The following is an 18,387-nucleotide window of genomic DNA, read 5'->3' on the forward strand; positions in this document are numbered from 1 at the left end:
GTGCCGGCAGTTTTTCCTGCACTGCAAAATCAGTGTGAACAGCACTACGCGCAGCACAGGCGGGTGCTGATCCGTTCTGCCGCTCGAGTGGATGTTGTACTCGCGCAGCAGCATCCTCAATGCGAGCAGCAGACTTCTCAACGCGAGTGGTCGCGACCGAACGGAAGCTGTTGCGAACTGCTGCGACCACCTGCAGTGAGAAATCTCACCGAGAGGAGGTCTACCGTGTGATTTATTTTTTGCGAGCACGCGCCAACAACGTTGGTGAGCCGCTCGAGAGAAAAAAACTATGCTCCGCATAACTTTACGGAGTTTTGTGGAACTTCGCGCTCCATGTGGAACGCGGAGTGGCCAGAATAATGCGAACTCCGCCGGCGGAGAGGAATTCTTCACCGACCCCTTGATATAAGACGGTATAAAAATGTAAATAAATGAATAAATAAAAGTTCAGTGCTGAAAATATGCGTTTTTGTGCTGCCCAGCGAGAGGACGTATATACCTCCCAGGTGGTGAGATTCACGTGCTTTATTCCAAGCAGTCGCTGCTGTCTGTGCGCACGTGAATGACTGCCAGGCACTTCAGTGCTGCTAAGACTCTGGAATGTAGGTGAATTGTAAAGACATTTTGTGCAATTAAGCCAAATGTTGGAAACGGTATGTAAGGGGAGAAGGGAATGAGAGAGAAAGATCGGGGCCACATCCTGGAAACCCCATGTATCCAGATCATCACCACCCCCCTCCCCCTCAGGCCCCCAGCAATATAGCTGCACATCTGCGGCTGGGGTTTTACTGTCAGAAACATAAAGATGTGGACAGCTCCACGGGGAATGGATGCTGCCAGAAAGCCTTTCGCCCTCCTTTAGGACTAAATATAGAAAGAAATGTCATGATAATTGCTGGTTTTGTGTGTTTTAAATGTAAATCACCAAAGGTCCTTTCACTGCTGAAATGGGGGCTGTGATTTTAAAAACGGATGCACATTGAAATCGGGAAAGTTCTGTCGAGTTACACTTTTACTGGAATTGATACTAAAAACACAAACATAAAGGTCGTCGCTACATAAAAGTAAATCAGTAGAGAAATTACCCTTATGCCAAAATCACCACAGAACTGCAAGTACCACCCAGCGGTGCTTTGTTTATGTATTACTAGGGAATTTCCGCCCAACAATACTGCAATTATATATTACTGCCAGAAGTACGGAATGACGGCCCATCAGTATTGCAGCCATACATTACTGTCAATGGTGTGGAATTACCACCCAGTCGTATTTCAGTTATGTACATGTACTGCTGTCAATGGTATGGAATTACCACCCAGTCGTATTCCAGTTATGTACTGCTGTCAATGGTTTGGAATTACCACCCAGTCGTATTCCAGTTATGTACTGCTGTCAATGGTTTGGAATTACCACCCAGTCGTATTCCAGTTATGTACTGCTGTCAATGGTATGGAATTACCACCCAGTCGTATTTCAGTTATGTACTGCTGTCAGTGGTTTGGAATTACCACCCAGTCGTATTCCAGTTATGTTCTGCTGTCAATGGTATGGAATTACCACCCAGTCGTATTCCAGTTATGTACTGCTGTCAATGGTTTGGAATTACCACCCAGTCGTATTCCAGTTATGTACTGCTGTCAATGGTTTGGAATTACCACCCAGTCGTATTCCAGTTATGTACTGCTGTCAATGGTATGGAATTACCACCCAGTCGTATTTCAGTTATGTACTGCTGTCAGTGGTTTGGAATTACCACCCAGTCGTATTCCAGTTATGTTCTGCTGTCAATGGTATGGAATTACCACCCAGTCGTATTTCAGTTATGTACTGCTGTCAGTGGTTTGGAATTACCACCCAGTCGTATTCCAGTTATGTTCTGCTGTCAGTGGTATGGAATTACCACCCAGTCGTATTCCAGTTATGTACTGCTGTCAGTGGTTTGGAATTACCACCCAGTCGTATTCCAGTTATGTTCTGCTGTCAGTGGTATGGAATTACCACCCAGTCGTATTCCAGTTATGTTCTGCTGTCAGTGGTATGGAATTACCACCCAGTCGTATTCCAGTTATGTTCTGCTGTCAATGGTATGGAATTACCACCCAGTCGTATTTCAGTTATGTACTGCTGTCAGTGGTTTGGAATTACCACCCAGTCGTATTCCAGTTATGTTCTGCTGTCAGTGGTATGGAATTACCACCCAGTCGTATTCCAGTTATGTTCTGCTGTCAGTGGTATGGAATTACCACCCAGTCGTATTCCAGTTATGTTCTGCTGTCAGTGGTATGGAATTACCTCTCAACAGTATTGCAGTTGTGATTACTGTCAGTGGTACGGAATTGCCGTACAACAGTATTGCAGTTATGCATTACTGTCAGTGGTACAGAATTGCAGCACAGCGGTATTTCAGTTATGCATTACTGTCAGGCGTAGGGATTTTGACGCAGTGAAGGCGTAGAGTGACTCAGTGAAATGTTGTAATTTTCACTGTGTTAGATCTACATGGGTTTTTGCATGGGAATGCATACATTATACCTCGCGCAGGTATAATGTGACGCAGGGCATTACAACGTGACATATCTCCCTAGATGCATCACGTTGTAAATTGGCCGCATTGTTTGCACCATCGTTGCGTTACAAAAAGTGACTAAATGGCTGCGCAAGGAGGCGCTAGGAGCTTGTAAACCTGCCCCACAGTTTGGTCTCTGTTCTCTTACTTTGGCAACTAAATCCATCCTTTATTGCACACAACAAGCTCTTGTGAGCAGCATTACTTTGACAGTAATGTACACCATAGTGTCAAAGTTTTCATCATCAGTCAACCAATGTTAAAGTACAAACTGACATTTCGTTAACCCCTGACACAAAGGGGGAAAAGGTTGTGAATAGTGGTTTTCACATGCAGAGTGGCACAAGTGCTAAATACCTTTGTGAACTGGGCCCAGGATTTTTATTGTCACTAAATGATAAAAATGTTTGTTTTACGGATTCAAAATGTAGCAAAATGCACATTCCTCTAATAATGTTTACTCATAAGATGCTGCTTAAAGCAGAACATGTCTTGCAGGAGAGTCTCCTTAAAGCTGCCTCCAGGCAGTAACCTGCCTGACTTAGGAATGTCGGCCATGGCCTGGCCACACATGGTGCTTTTCATGCAATATTACACACCCATATTTGTTAAAAGGTTTCAACGACCTGATTGTGGCGAAAGATGGATTCAAACGTGTGACCCTCAGATTATGTACTCAGAAATCTGCAAAGGATGCAGTTGTCGCTGACCTACCATAATAGCTGATATTGGGTTTGTTGGGAAACACCAGAGCATGGCACATTGACCACACTTTAAAGGCAGCACCTGAGTAAAGGCCTACAGTGTCTCATCTGATGCTGGGTGAAGCCCGGGGACCTGACGTCACATATTTCACCTCTGTCCGTTTTACAGCCCCTCCTGGCTCAGCATGGTCTGTCTATTTGTAATGCTGTGATTTCTTGAGGCTCGTGTCACCTGCCATGACCTCGCTGTCGGTTCAAGGTTAAAAATATTCTGTCAGCCACAAGTGCAGCCGCCGGACCACCAAGCATATTCCGTTAATGAGGGCGGGTTAAACATAGGGGGCAGATTTACAAGAAAGTGACGCATCTGTAAAGATGCGTCCCTTTCCATGCGCCAAACTGAGAAACCCTTGCACCATTATGGATGTGCCGTATTTACAATACGGCGCACCATGGCGCAAGGATTGACAGATGAATCAGAAAATCTGACGCATCTGTTGACGTAAAAGTCACGCATTGCTGGAGTCGTGTCGCAAGCACGACGCAACTCCAGCAATGCAGGGGAGGCATATTCTCATTGTGCAGCTTCACTCCTTATGCCTGCTTCAAGCAGGCGTACGAATTTGACGCAGTGGCGTCCTAGAAGTGGCGCAGTGAAATCTTGTAGATTTCACTGCGTCACTTCTACGAGGCTTTTTTACATTGGAATGCCCACCCAGCATACATTATACAAGGCGCAGGTATAATGTGACGCAGGGCTTTACAACGTGACGCATCTCCCTAGATGCATCACGTTGTAAATGGGCCACATTTTTACGCTGCTGTTGCGTCACAAAAAGTGACGCAACAGCAGCGCAAAAATGACGCACGGGGCTTGTAAATCTGCCCCATGGAGCGCGGCAGGAAACCAAAGAGGGCATTCAGCTGGGAAGCTAAGAGTGACACGTGGTTCACAGAATCAAAGGGCCCAATTTTTTTGTGTAAGTTTACTGCTATTCAGTATTCACAAAGGTAAACTGACACTTTTGTGTAAGTTTACTACTATCCGGTATTGACAAAGGTAAACTTAGACCCAAGGTCAACTTAGACCCAAGGTCAACTTAGACCCAAAGTCTAACTTTACTACTATTCGGTATTCACAAAGGTAAACTTAGACCCAAGGTCTAACTTTACTACTGTTCAGTATTCACAGAGGTAAACTGACACTTTTATGTAAGTTTACTACTATTTGGTATTGACAAAGGCAAACTTAGAACCAAGGTCTAACTTTACTACTATTTGGTATTGACAAAGGCAAACTTAGAACCAAGGTCTAACTTTACTACTATTTGGTATTCTCAAAGGTAAACTTAGACCCAAGGTCTAACTTTACTACTATTCGGTATTCACAAAGGTAAACTTAGACCCAAGGTCTAACTTTACTACTATTTGGTATTGACAAAGGCAAACTTAGACCCAAGGTCTAACTTTACTACTATTTGGTATTCTCAAAGGTAAACTTAGACCCAAGGTCTAACTTTACTACTATTTGGTATTGACAAAGGCAAACTTAGACCCAAGGTCTAACTTTACTACTATTCGGTATTCACAAAGGTAAACTTAGACCTAAGGTCTAACTTTACTACTATTCGGTATTCACAAAGGTAAACTTAGACCCAAGGTCTAACTTTACTACTATTCGGTATTCACAAAGGTAAACTTAGACCCAAGGTCTAACTTTACTACTATTTGGTATTGACAAAGGCAAAGTTAGACCCAAGGTCTAACTTTACTACTATTTGGTATTCACAAAGGCAAAGTTAGACCCAAGGTCTAACTTTACTACTATTCGGTATTCACAAAGGTAAACTTAGACCCGAGGTCTAACTTTACTACTATTTGGTATTCACAAAGGTAGGTTACTACTAATAAAGTTAGACTTCTGGTCTAAGTTTTCCTTTGTGAATGCCGAAAAGTAGTAAACTTACACAAAAGAGTAAATTTACCATTGTGATTCGGGCCATAGACTTGCAGAGCAGATGAACAGTAACGCTCCCAGAAGGGGAACGTGGCCGTTCACTATAGTAGGTATCACAAGCAGCTGTTAAAGCCACAGCTTCTTAAATCTCTTGAAAAAAAGGAGTGCATAAGTAGACCCCACTGGAGGACTCACTGCAGACATGGGGCCGTATTACAGATGACGGCGCCAGCGCTAATTGTCGCTGTGCACCAGAGTATGTTTGTGTTTATGTGCGTTTGCGTATGTGCGCTAATACAATATCCGCACAGATACACATGCACATAAACACAGAGTTCAAAGTCTCTGCCAACATCACAGCGCATTGCAGACAGATCCTCTGTAATGCCATTGGGCGCATACTCTGGCACACATCGACAATTAGTGCCGGTGCCGTCATCTGTAACACGGCCCATGTAGTGACCACTCCAAGGGTGGAAGGAATTGTGTACAGTAAAAATGTGCACTCTGGAGAGTCCTGGTCGACATAAGGGAAAGTTAGGGGCTGAGGACTTCCACTGTGCATAGGACTAAAAATGTACGTTGTGTAACTTATGTTCTGTTTTGTTGACAGACCCCATTCGAGAGCCCACCGGTGTGCAGGGGTTGTTTGCCTCTACTGTCCTGGGGTCTGTACTATTGTTGCTCTGAAAAATTGGGTCAGTTACAACCTCTTTGACCATTGACTGTCAGTGGTAGGGATGGAGAGCGGTCAGACGCTCCTAGGGGATGTCACTGCGAAGCTGCAGGAGGCTCAGCACCCGTCACAATACGCAACATGACAATAATATGATTGCCAAGCCCAGTGCTTCACTTTATGTACAAAAAAGTACTCTGTTCTTCTATAAGGCACAATATTAAACACAACTGAAATGCCATCAGATAGCCCATGCACTGGTTCAGGTTGAATATGCGAGCAGGTTAGCCCCTCTCAGTCAACACCCCCCCTCCTCTGATGATCTAGGGACACGTGGCATGGTATCTAGTGCAGGTGTGGGTCTTCACCTCTGTTAGAAGACTCTCTCTAAAGCTGAGGCAGGGGAATCATCTCTCACCCATTCTCTGGGCAGCAGCGGTCACATCGAGCCTTCTGCTAGCAGTCTGCACCCATCGGATTTGTGCAGTGTTGCAGTCGAGTCACGCAGCAGGGCCGCTTGTGCTGGGAAGGACATACATCTCGGCAGAAGACAGTGACATGGGCAGCTGGCTTCTGGAGGTGCCTCTGTTCTGGCAGTGTTGGCAGCAGGTGGGCCTTGAGTTTGCAGCTGGTCTGGTTCCTCTTATCCAATGAGACCCGATGGTGGTCGCACTGGTCTGCCCTGGGATGTGCCATGTCGCAGTCCTCCATCCATGTGCAGGAATCAAGTGGCGACTTGATGGGTTTGAGGCACTTTGGTGCAAGAACAGCTATATCCGACTGGGCGGGTTCTCTTTCATGTCCAGCTGTCTCCAGGCTCATTCTTAGTCTTGACTGGTGCTCTAGACAGCAGGGTTGACTCAAGCCTGGAGCACCCATGACACTCACAGAGAGGGGTGAGGAATGTGCACTCGACTATCAGCAGCCGATGGATATCACAACATGTTCTGTTCCAATTCCTGGTCCAAAGCCTGCTTGTTGGTTAGATAGTAGCATGTTCTTTTCAAGGAAGTTGAGGATATGGGTGAAGACTGCTCCTTCTATCAGTCTTCCAAGGAATGATCCATTAGAGACTGACCTGCAGTTGTGTCGGTCTCCTCCTTTATGGTTGCTTTTCCTAATAAGTGGTTGTATGTAAGATATCTTGAGCTGTTCTGGAAACAGGCCTGTGCGCAATTATGTTCATTGCAGCAATTTCAATTGGTGCTAATTGAAAGAGATCCTTGAAGTTTTGAGATGGGTATGGAGCGATGGCGAGCCAGCCGGTCCACGGTCCTTCACCAGGCCGTACCATTCCGGAACAAGTGAAGCAATTTTTTCTTCGAAGTGATCCCGCCTGATCTGGCTTCAAATTGAGCTTCTCAGTCTTACAGTCATGGGCCTACAAACAATTATTTGACTATCAGGGCTTTGAAGGTTCATGTATGGTTTTGATATCTTGATGGGATTTTCTTATGGACTACGTGTGCAGTCAGGGTCATCACCAAGCCATGAACAGAAATGACAAATGGGTTTGGTTTGAGTCAGCTGATAGACCAAAGATATTCTGTCTACACCGGCTCATTGATCGTGTGTTGCTCATGCCTTCAGCAATCAGCAGCACATAACGTGCGAGATTTACCAGAGACAGACCAAAAAACAATACCACCTTGATCAATAAATTGTTATTGAATCATAGGAAGGTCCAGCAAATTGAACAGCCAAGAAGTGTCTGAGGCTTTTAGTTACTTAAACCAGGATGGTCCAGTTTCCAGTGATTGGCCTTTGTGTGGGCTGTAGAATGTCCTGCTTTAGTTGTTCGCCACACTTGCTCTGATGAGTTTACTGTGAAACTGCATGCACTCTCTGACACACCCAACAGAATGATACACCAAATTACAATTGCGTAATAAACATATAGCAGGGTGCCAGAAACTGCACCTGAGATATTGGAAACCTTTAAGTTGATAATGAGGAACGTGTAATATTAAAATTAGAGGTGGGCGATATATATAGTTCTGGCCAAATTCCTCCAACCGCAGAGTGACAGAGTTTTTTCTCACAAGCGGCTCACCAAAAGTAAGTTGGGGAGCCCAAGCAAAATTTGGTGTCCCCTAGTGTGATTTTCAGTTGCTAGGAGGGCACAAAGCGAGATTTCTCAAACGCAGATAGCCGTGGGATGTTACGTTCATTCGCAGTCAGAAAGCAACTGCTCAAGAAGGAAATCTACTCGAGAAGCTGTGCACTCTGGCACGCCGCACAGTGCTGTTCACGCTGATTTTTGAGTGTGGAATAAGTTCCCGGCACTAAATCACAGCGCAAGAAGTGTGACATGCCTCTTTCCGTCCATTCGCGGAATTCTGCAGAGTTTTTCTGTAACTCTGTGGAATTCTGTGGAGTTAAACTCTGCGTGTTCCACCCAGGTCCAATTAAATTAATCACATATGTACTAGTTTTGTGGCAGAAGTTCAATTGCTTGGAACTTCACAACTTTCACACAGTTTTTGAAGTTTGCAAGAAATATGCAGATGTATCAACAGAAGAACATTGCAAATTTGCACGACCCATCTCTGGAAGAGAGAACCCTCCTATTGTTGCATGTTTCTACATTGTCCCATGCATAAGCCCAGAGGTCTACCACGTGGGTTACACTACAGTGTGGACAGAAGATCAAAGTGCTCGCTACTCCTTGTGTACACTGGGAAGCAAGCGTGGCATCTGTGTCACAATGTTTCACTTCCGCATTCAGTGGATGTTGAAGACCGTTGCTGGGATGAAAGGAACCGCAAACCATTTATGCAGGAGTCGTGGCATACGAGAGAATGAGACGCCTTGATTATTCGACTGACGGCGATTTAAATTCAAAAACCGCCAAAGTAGTGTAACAATGCACACGCTGATCTAATTGGTCCCCGTAATATCGTGCACAATGCAGCAAGTGGTGTTACGCCGGCAACAGTCACGCAAGAACACAGACAAATCCTTTGAATAGTCTGACACAATCCGAACCCAATTACCAGCAGTTTGGGAATTCCTCAACTTTTTAGACAATAGAGTTTCGACCGAGTCCTGGTCCTGATGAGAACCCTCCAATGATAATAGGGTTCCGAAATGCGTCGACCTTCACAGCTGGACGAAATAATTAGGATTGCACTGATTGATACAGTGAATAAACAAGGCAGTATGCCTGTTGTATTCTGTTTATCGACAAGTTGTGTTTAGCAGGTGTGAGCAATTTTAATTGTAAATCGGTCTGCACCATTACATTCTTGCTTTTTCCAACTCAAGGACTGGTCATTTCCGTTTACTCGTCATCATTAATGTTTTTTGTCATGTAACTTTTAAATGTCAATTATTTGTTTATTCTTTGATGTAATGTTGAATGGATATGTCTGTTCTTTCTATATGACATGAATTTAATGTCTTTTTGTATGTTAAAAAATTATGTGAAATCAAAAAGGTGAAATAAAAACACCAAACTATGCTTATTTGTTCAAAGGAAGGGTCTTTTTAAAGAAATTGAGTTAACTAAACGTCCAATCACTTTTTCTTGTTTAGATACTTTATTGGTGGCCCAGCTTGGACGTTAATATAGGCCCAACTCCCCTTGTTTTAAAAAAAGCAATGTTTTCCAGGGCACTCGCTGTGACGCAGCATGGTGGCTTGTGACTTGCTGCTACCCGACAGGGTGGGCAGAATCCCACAGTCCTTGCCACTCCCTGTGCATGTGTGATTCAAGACTGGAGGTCTCAACTACGATGTTACCCACCACACTTGCTGTGATGTAACGTGGAGGCCTGTGTTTTGGTGTTTCCCAACAGGCTGGACAGATTCCCACAGCGCTCGCTTCCCTGTGTGCAATGGGTGCTTGTGACGTAAGTATGAGGTCTGTGCCACAATGTTATCCATGGCTCCTGCTAAGATACAGCATGGACGTTACCCTACAGGGTGGACTCAAGCCTGCAGTGCTTGCTGTGCACTGTGCATCTGTAACCCCAGGGTGGCGGTCTGAGCCGCGATGTTACCCTACAGGGTGGACTCAAGTCTACATCGTTCGCTTCGTATTGGAAGCATGTAACTCAAGGGTGGAGGTCTCTGTACGGCAAAGTTACCCAGGGAACTCGTTGTGACTTAGAGTAGAGGTCTCTATCTTGGTGTTACCCAACAGGATGGACAGAAGCCCACAGCGCTTCCTACTCCGTGTGCGCACTGTGCACTTGTGACACAAGAATGAGGTCTGTGCCACGATGTTACCCATGGTACTCACTGTGAAGCAGCATGGAGTTCTGTGCCTTGGTGTTACCCTATGGGTGGACAGAAGCAAACAGTACTTACTACTCCATGTGTGCACTGTACTTTTGTGACACAAGCATTAGGAGGCAGATATACATGAAACTAATGCAGCGTGGTGCCGCAAATCATTTTGCTGCGCCGCGATGCGTTAGTTTCGAGGCCCTGGGATGTGACATATTTACAACAATATATTGCATCTCTGTGCTTCCCCCTGCACTGGTGCACACACTGCTGCCATCTGCCAGCGCAGGCAACCTTTCACCATGGTGCAGGGATGCCTACAAGGGGCCAAGCAGAAACACAACAGAATATACTCTACCCTTATTATTGAAAAATGTACAATGTATCATATGTTTAAATATAATATTATATGAACAAAACACTTGAGTTATACATTGTGATCACTTTGATAAAGAATGTAATAACTTTTTATTTATATATACTAAAAAGAAGCATTAATAATGAAATAAAAAAGAAAACATTCTGTAACACTTATTGTTTCTGTCTTTCTATAAATTCCTCTGGGTGTCTATATGTATAAATATATTATACTACCTTAATCCAGCCAGAGTGTCATTTTGTTTGCATTTAAACATATGATACATTGTACATTTTTCAATAATAAGGGTAGAGTATATTCTGTTGTGTTTCTGCTTGGTTATTTTCCCCTGTTTCTCTACCCGTATCATTTTACTAGGGGTTGCCCCTTGTTCTTTGGATGCCTACAAGGGGCACCCTCCTGCACAAAAACAATCAATTGAGGTGATTTCCTCTTCCGGTGTGTGCTGTAGAATGCAGCATGCATGGACAGAGGGAAGAAATGTGGAGAAATGAAAACTTTTCTCCTTGTTGCGCCTCGCTACGCCAGGGTGGCGTAGCGTTATGACGCATTTCCAGATTTACGATTGTTTGTAAATCTGGAAATGCATCAGTAGACATGGTTGTTGCGTGGAAACACCCACAGCAACACCCATGTCACGCCCCTAATACGCAGAGTGTTGCATGAAAAGGGGCGATATTTGCAAGCACAGGTAAAGCCACGCAGGGGTTGCAAATATCACGCAGCAGGTTGCGCTGCTGGTGCGTCACAGTGGCGCAAGGGTCTCGTAAATCTGCCCCTAGGTTGGTGCCGCGATGTTACCCACGTCCCTTACTGTGACGCAGTGTGGAGGTCTAGGCTTTGGTTCTACAGGGTGGACAGAAGCGCACATCGCTTGCTGCACATTGTGCACACTTAACGCAAGGGTGGAGGTCTGCGCCACAATATTACCCACAGCACTCACAGAGAGCAGCGTGGAGGTCTGTGTCTTGGTGTTACCGGACAGGGCGGACAGAGGCTCACAGCCTTCACTACTCCATGTGTGCACTGTGCTCGTGTGACGCTGGGTGGAGGTCTGTGCCTATGGGTGCCTGACAGGGTGGACAGTCTGTGCCTTGGTGCCTGACAGGGCGGACAGAGGCTCACAGCGCCTACTCCTCCATGTGTGCACTCTGCTGGTGTGACGCAGCGCGGAGGTCTGCGCCTTGGGGTTACCCTACAGGGTGGGCAGAAGCCCACAGCTTCTACTCCTCCATGTGTGCACTGTGCTGGTGTGACGCAGCGCAGAGGTCTGCGCCTTGGGGTTACCCTACTGGGTGCAAAGAGGCTCACAGCTCCTACTCCATGTGTGTGCACTGTGCTGGTGTGACGCAGCGCGCAGGTTTGTGCCTTGGTGTTATTTCCCCACGTGGGTGGACAGGAGCCCCTGTCAAGCGAGAGGATTGTCAGATTGTAATAAAAACACCCTCTGGGGGCCCGGCGGGCTGGTAACCTCGCCGCCTCTGCAGTTTGTCACTTGGCCGCGTCTTGGAGCTGTCCAGGCTTATTTTAAACGCTGGCCACACAATTATTGTGCGCGCACGAGATGATGATGTGTGAGCTGGCGCGAGCTATTCCCAAACCACCCAGAATCGCATAAAACGATTTCCAGGAATTAGATTCAACACGGAGGGAGCGCTTGGCCTCCGACGGCCGAGACGTCCCTTCAAACGTGATGCCTATTTTTAAGTTATCAGAAGTTAGACTGATATTTCTGCTCGGGTCGGGCAGTTTTCTTAGCGCGCTGCTAATCTGCCCTCCCGTGTGTTTGTTCCGCCGGCCCGGCCGGTGCCCATAGTAACAGCCAGAGTTGGCTTCTAGCCGCTGGGCTGCTGTCAGAGCTTCAGCAGAGGGGCCAGGCGGACTCCGGGCCTTAGACCCGCACTTAAGACGAGTCAAGAGGCGCTTAGAAGAACAATGAAGGAATGACCAAGAAACGTCGGCCTGTTCCTTCTCCTTGAATATGAGAATTATTTCTACCACTTGACGCCAAACTAACCGTTCACTCAGTATTAAACAAGGTTGTCCTAAAGCATGAATTCTGAAAAGTTTCTGACAGCGTAGAACTTGCCATCATGCAAAGTTGTGGGTTTTATCGTGATATGAGGGTGACATAGTCTGCGAAAATGTTCCTGTGGGAGATGTTTTGTGCAAAAACATTGCTGCAAAATTATTTTACTAACAAATATAGTGGGTGTTGCACAATTTTCCTGCAAAATGATTTTGCATCAGTTTTCAGCTGCTATTGTCAATCCCTAACAAAATATTGCAAAAAATATATATTCCACTAATTTTATAACAAGCACTGGCAAAGTCAATAAGTCTCACCTATTTGACATATCAGCTTTGTCAATGCTGTTTGCCAATATTGTACACCATCGGCAAAAAGCATTTTGGTTGAAGCAGAGAAGCATCGGCCAAAAGGAAAAAAAGGTAAGAGGATGCGGGCAGTGTTTGAGCCAGTTCAAACGTGTGCGCATGCATGATGACGTATGAAAGTGTAGCATCATCAACACAAAAGCGCACGCATGCGGCTCGAAACATGTCCGAGCCTACAAAATGACACAGATGTCTCTCTTTTTTATTTACCCATTCAAACTCTATCAGAAAATTAAACAAGCATTTGCAATGCAATAGATCTTGCATTTACTTAACTCTCAAAATGCGAGACCTATTGCATTGCAATTTTTTCTAGCAAAAGCGCCCGTGCAGCGCTTTCACTTTAATGAGTCCGTGCCCCTTTCCTTAGACGTGGCTAGTCTGAAGAAAGGGGCGTGGCCACCAATAAAGGAAAAAAGCGCAATAGGGCGCTTTGACAAAAGTTAAAAATAGATGAAAAAAACACCCGGCCGCGTTCTGCACTGCAAATAAACCAAAGGCGCAGCCACCACTGAGGCGTGTGGTGCTATGGAAAAAATAAATGAAGCCTCACAAGAGAGCCCGTCCTGCCAGTTTGCAAGCAGGTGAAAAGCATTTAACAAAATAGTTCTCGGAGGCTGTAATTAAAGCCTACCGAGCAACCACACACGTAACAGGGGTTGTCGCCATGGGAGGTTACAAATGAGGAGAAGGTGGTACTAAGGAGGGACTACCAAGCCTATTAACGAATCAGAAGCTAGGATTTACCAAGGACAATGACACAAGCCAATGAAAAATATGAGCAGGGAGAGGGCGGAGCTTCACCTCCATACTCCGAAAACCACATGCCTAGCAGAGCCGCCCAGGCTCAATCTAAAAAATTACGTTTTACTAGGGCAAAACCAATGTTTTTTAAGGTGGAGGGGTGGCAGGAATTTGCTACCTTTAGCAGTAGATTGAGGAAAGAGGGGAAAGAAGCACACGAGGGAGAGGGCAAGATGCTTAGGAATCAGTAAGAAGCATATGAGGAAGAGCGCAACACAGAGCCCAGGAGGGTGGGAGGTTTTTAGCAGAGAAATACACGCGAGAGACAGAGCGAGAAAGACAGAAGCTCACAACGGAGAGAGCAGAGCAAGGGAGAAGCACATGAGGGAGAGAGCAGCATGGAGTTCAGGTGGTGGGATTTGGTAGGGGAGAGCCGCACGAGAGAGAGAGTGAGCAGCATAAGACAGAAAGAGTAATGCAGAACACGAGGGTGGGCATCTGAAAGGGGAAGAGAAGCAAACAATGGAGAGAGCTGGAAAACACATGCACTCACATGGAATGCTTAACCAAAAAGAAAACAAGTAGTTCCATATAAGTAAGCAGCGGAAGGATTTAAGTCGGCTAATCAAAAGGATGGTAAACAGGCAATGCTCCAGTGGAGGGATAAACACAAATCAAGCATTGGCAAAGCCAATTTGTCTCGGCAATCCGTGATCTACTGGCATAGTCAAGCGTATAATCTTTTAGCCATGTCTTACGGAGTGGCTATCGGGTGCCGAAGTGACCACTGGTGGCAAGATGATTGGATGAGTAGAACCGTTGCAGTTTTCCTGCGTTTGATCTTTTAAACCCCGCAACCGGCCAGTCTCCTAACTCATGTCATATTTTCCTGTCCTGTGAACTGCAAGGTTGCTGGTTTGAGTGAGGATAAGCAAGAAAGCGCAGTTGTCTTGCCACCAAAACTGTCATCTTCTTGGGACTCTCAAGGTATTTATTGTGAGTCAGTGCGGTACCAATGATTTACACGTTGCCTCTGAGGAAAGCGTGACTGCTCAGTGCCCAGCTACTAAAGTGTGAGCGCAGGTTATACAGTGTGTGTAATCACCCGCCCCTGATCAGACTGGTAGGTTCTGCCTGGTTGGGGCACTGCCTCAGCCAACCAGAGAGTGCCAGCTCCAGCACTGGTCCAATCAGAAGTAAGAGGCCCCTGCTAGTGATGCCTAAGTGGTGATGTGCAGCGGTGTCTTCTTGAGTCCTATGTTTTCATCTTGATGGACCAGGACGCGGTTTCCTTGTCTATTAAAGGGTTAGTCCCTGATGAGAAGTCAACACTGACCTGGGAGGAGCTGGCCGACAAGGAATACCTTTCACCTAGAAGTAGTGATCATCAGTTTAGTCATGGATGAGTTCTGTATCTGTCATGATGATGTGTGTGCTTTGTGGGGTGGTCCTCTAGCCTGGTTTGCCATTGATGTGCAGTTGGATTCCCGGGAAGGAGTCACTCTAGCAGTCCCCGCCCCACCCCTTCATTGAATGGTCCTTCCTTTCCTTCCTCTGCATGGGGTGGAAGGAAGGTGGCTGTGCTCTCACTAGCAAGAACCCCATAAGGAAGGGTAATGGGTTCTCTGATAACATGAGTGATAGGTTCCCTCATATTGTTCTTTTAAAGTGCTCATTTTGTTACAGTTTTTACTGGGAACTTGTTGAAGGGAGTTTTGTTACACGTGTGTATTGTTTCACTCTGCACTGGTTGGTCTTTTGTCTGATAGTGGTTTTGTGGGAAGGTGGCATTAGGTGTGTTGACATATTTGATGCTTTTTGTTTGTCCACTGAGGTAGGTGGCTGTCTTTGTGATGGTGGCTGTGTGGATGGAGGAAAGTGCATTTGTTCACTATATTGGTGAGTGTGATTAGTGAACATGCACCGGTGCCTGCTGGAAGCAAGTTATGGTTAGTATAGCTGACTATAACTGTTGAATTTCAGTATTTTTTAGAATTGTTTAGAAACCATAACTTCACTTTAACTGTCTTTTTTCTATGAATTTTTTTCTTAACATACACTAATACGTTATGATCAGTTTTACCAATATCTTCACTCTATCTGTGTTTTCTCTCTGATTTTTTTTAAAACTCTTTGCTGTACTTATCCACTGCAGGACCAACCCCCACTTGTGCTTTACTCCCACTTTACACAGCCTATCGCCGTGCGGATCATGGTTTAACCACAAAACCTGGGCGCAGCTGGCAGGCTTACACACCTATTACCCATTATTCATTACCTGTTACACACTAACTTTATATACAGACTATGAATACTATGATATTTGCTGTATTTGTGATTTTTTTTTACATATGTACTAGTGTCTCTAAAAAAATGTTTGCTGTTTTTGTGGTTTTAAACTTTGTATGAATTGATTTTTTACTTTTTTATTGAAACAAAAGTGGAAAAAATCAATTTTAACTATCAATTGAAAATTGGTGCAAACAGAAAGCAGGCATAAACTCGAATAAAACAACCTATTCTGTTTTTGCAGCAGCTTCCATTCCATCCAAGTATTTTGTTTTTGGTGATATAACAAACTATTTTCGGTAGCTTGGTAGTTAAGGTCACACTTACATAGCAGCACTAATGAGATAATAAGCCGACTACTCAACCCTGAGACTTAGCTCCTGCAAGCCCCACCTAGGTGCAAGCAAAACTCTCAATACACCTACTTGCACATGTGCTGCGTGTTAAAGTGTGCACACTTGCATCACGCACTGCAGCTGTATTTCATTTTCTTTTTTTTTAGAGTTTTATATAGTGCGAACTAGATCCGGAGATATCAGAGCGCTTTACATGAGCACCAGTTGCGTTACAGATGGACACATTCATTTTTGCTGGTCACAGGGAGATTAAGGTGCCGATTAGGATCCTGGAAAAAATTTCCCCAACCGAATTGAATCTGGACTTTTTTCCTTACAAATGGTAAAAGCGCCGTACAAACTGCCAATTACGATTCGTATGGGAAAAAGTCCCTACAAATCGCATTGGGAAAATTCCACCACACGTCCTCGGGTCGGGAAAAGTCTCCGACACGTCCCCGGACATTTTTACGTACAAATGGGAAAACTGAAGTCCCAATGCGCAATTACGATCCGTCCCATCCGTCCGATTGTACAACTGTATGGAAAAAAGACCGTCCGGAGCGAACTCCCATAGCAACCATGGAGATGTCCAAACAAGTGCCTGGTACGCGCCGTACTCCCCCCCGTCCCCCGTATGTTCGCGCCGTACCCCCAGCCCCCCCCGCGGATGGGCGCGCCGTACCCCCAGCCCCCCGTATGTATGGAGCGTACCCCCACCCCCATATGTACGGAGCGTACCCCCCAGCCCCCCGTATGTACGGAGCGTACCCCCACCCCCACCCCATATGTACGGAGCGTACCCCCCAGCCCCCCGTATGTACGGAGCGTACCCCCACCCCCCCGTATGTACGGAGCGTACCCCCACCCCCATATGTACGGAGCGTACCCCCCAGCCCCCCGTATGTACGGAGCGTACCCCCACCCCCATATGTACGGAGCGTACCCCCCAGCCCCCCGTATGTACGGAGCGTACCCCCACCCCCACCCCCATATGTACGGTGCGGACCCCCAGCGCGTAGCGCTGGGGGTCCACACCGTACATACGGGGGTGGGGGTACGCTCCGTACATACGGGGGGCTGGGGGGTACGGGGGTACGCTCCGTACATACGGGGGGGTACGGGGGTACGCTCCGTACATACGGGGGGCTGGGGGGTACGGGGGTACGCTCCATACATATGGGGGGCTGGGGGGTACGCTCCGTACATACGGGGGGTACGGGGGTACGCTCCGTACATATGGGGGGCTGGGGGGTACGCTCCATACATACGGGGGGCTGGGGGGTACGCTCCGTACATATGGGGGTGGGGGTACGCTCCGTACATATGGGGGTGGGAGTACGCTCCGTACATACGGGGGGCGGGGGGGGTACGGCGCGTACCGGGCCCCCTAATCAGCTCGCATCGCTGCGTACTTAGCTTTTCCGGCACTTTTTAGGTGCCGTAAAAATTTTCCCATCCGGACTGCAGTCGGTGCGAATCGTAATTGCTGGTACGTAAAAACATGCCTAACTCCGTCCGGACGTCACGTCCGCGGTGTCCCAGATCACATTTGTATGTATTTTTCTGTCGGTTGGTCTTTTTTCCGAATCGTACGGGAATGGTGTTTCCGAACGAATCGTAATTGCATGTTTGTAAAGTTTTACAACCCGGTACGAGTCGGACGGAGAAAAAGCTCCGACCCACGGTTTGTACCGGGTTTTTCCAGGATCGTAATCGGCCCCTAAGTATTTTGCCCAGAATCACAGGATGTTGAGCGTCGTTGCAGAGATGTGGGATTCAGGCCAGTATATAAAGTTAGCATAACGTATCTAGGGTTGTGTCTCCCTCAATGTACATAGAACTGCGTCATAAAATGGCTTATTCTTTATAGTATCCTGCATGATAGAAAGGGCCGAAAAGCCACAGTTCAGCCATATTGGATCACAACTAACTAGGCCTAGGTCACGTGACTCTCTGTAAACACTATCTGTATGATTTAGCTTGTACCAGCCTAAAGACAGGGTGAATTGTATTTACGGCTGAGGCCCAAGGTCACATCTGCAGAAGGGAGTCACCCGGCCGACCTTCTTTGAACAAGATAGTAACCTTATACGGGCAGATGGTA

Source organism: Triturus cristatus, chromosome 11 (genome assembly GCF_964204655.1).
Source record: "Triturus cristatus chromosome 11, aTriCri1.1, whole genome shotgun sequence".
In the NCBI taxonomy this organism is placed as follows: domain Eukaryota; kingdom Metazoa; phylum Chordata; class Amphibia; order Caudata; family Salamandridae; genus Triturus; species Triturus cristatus.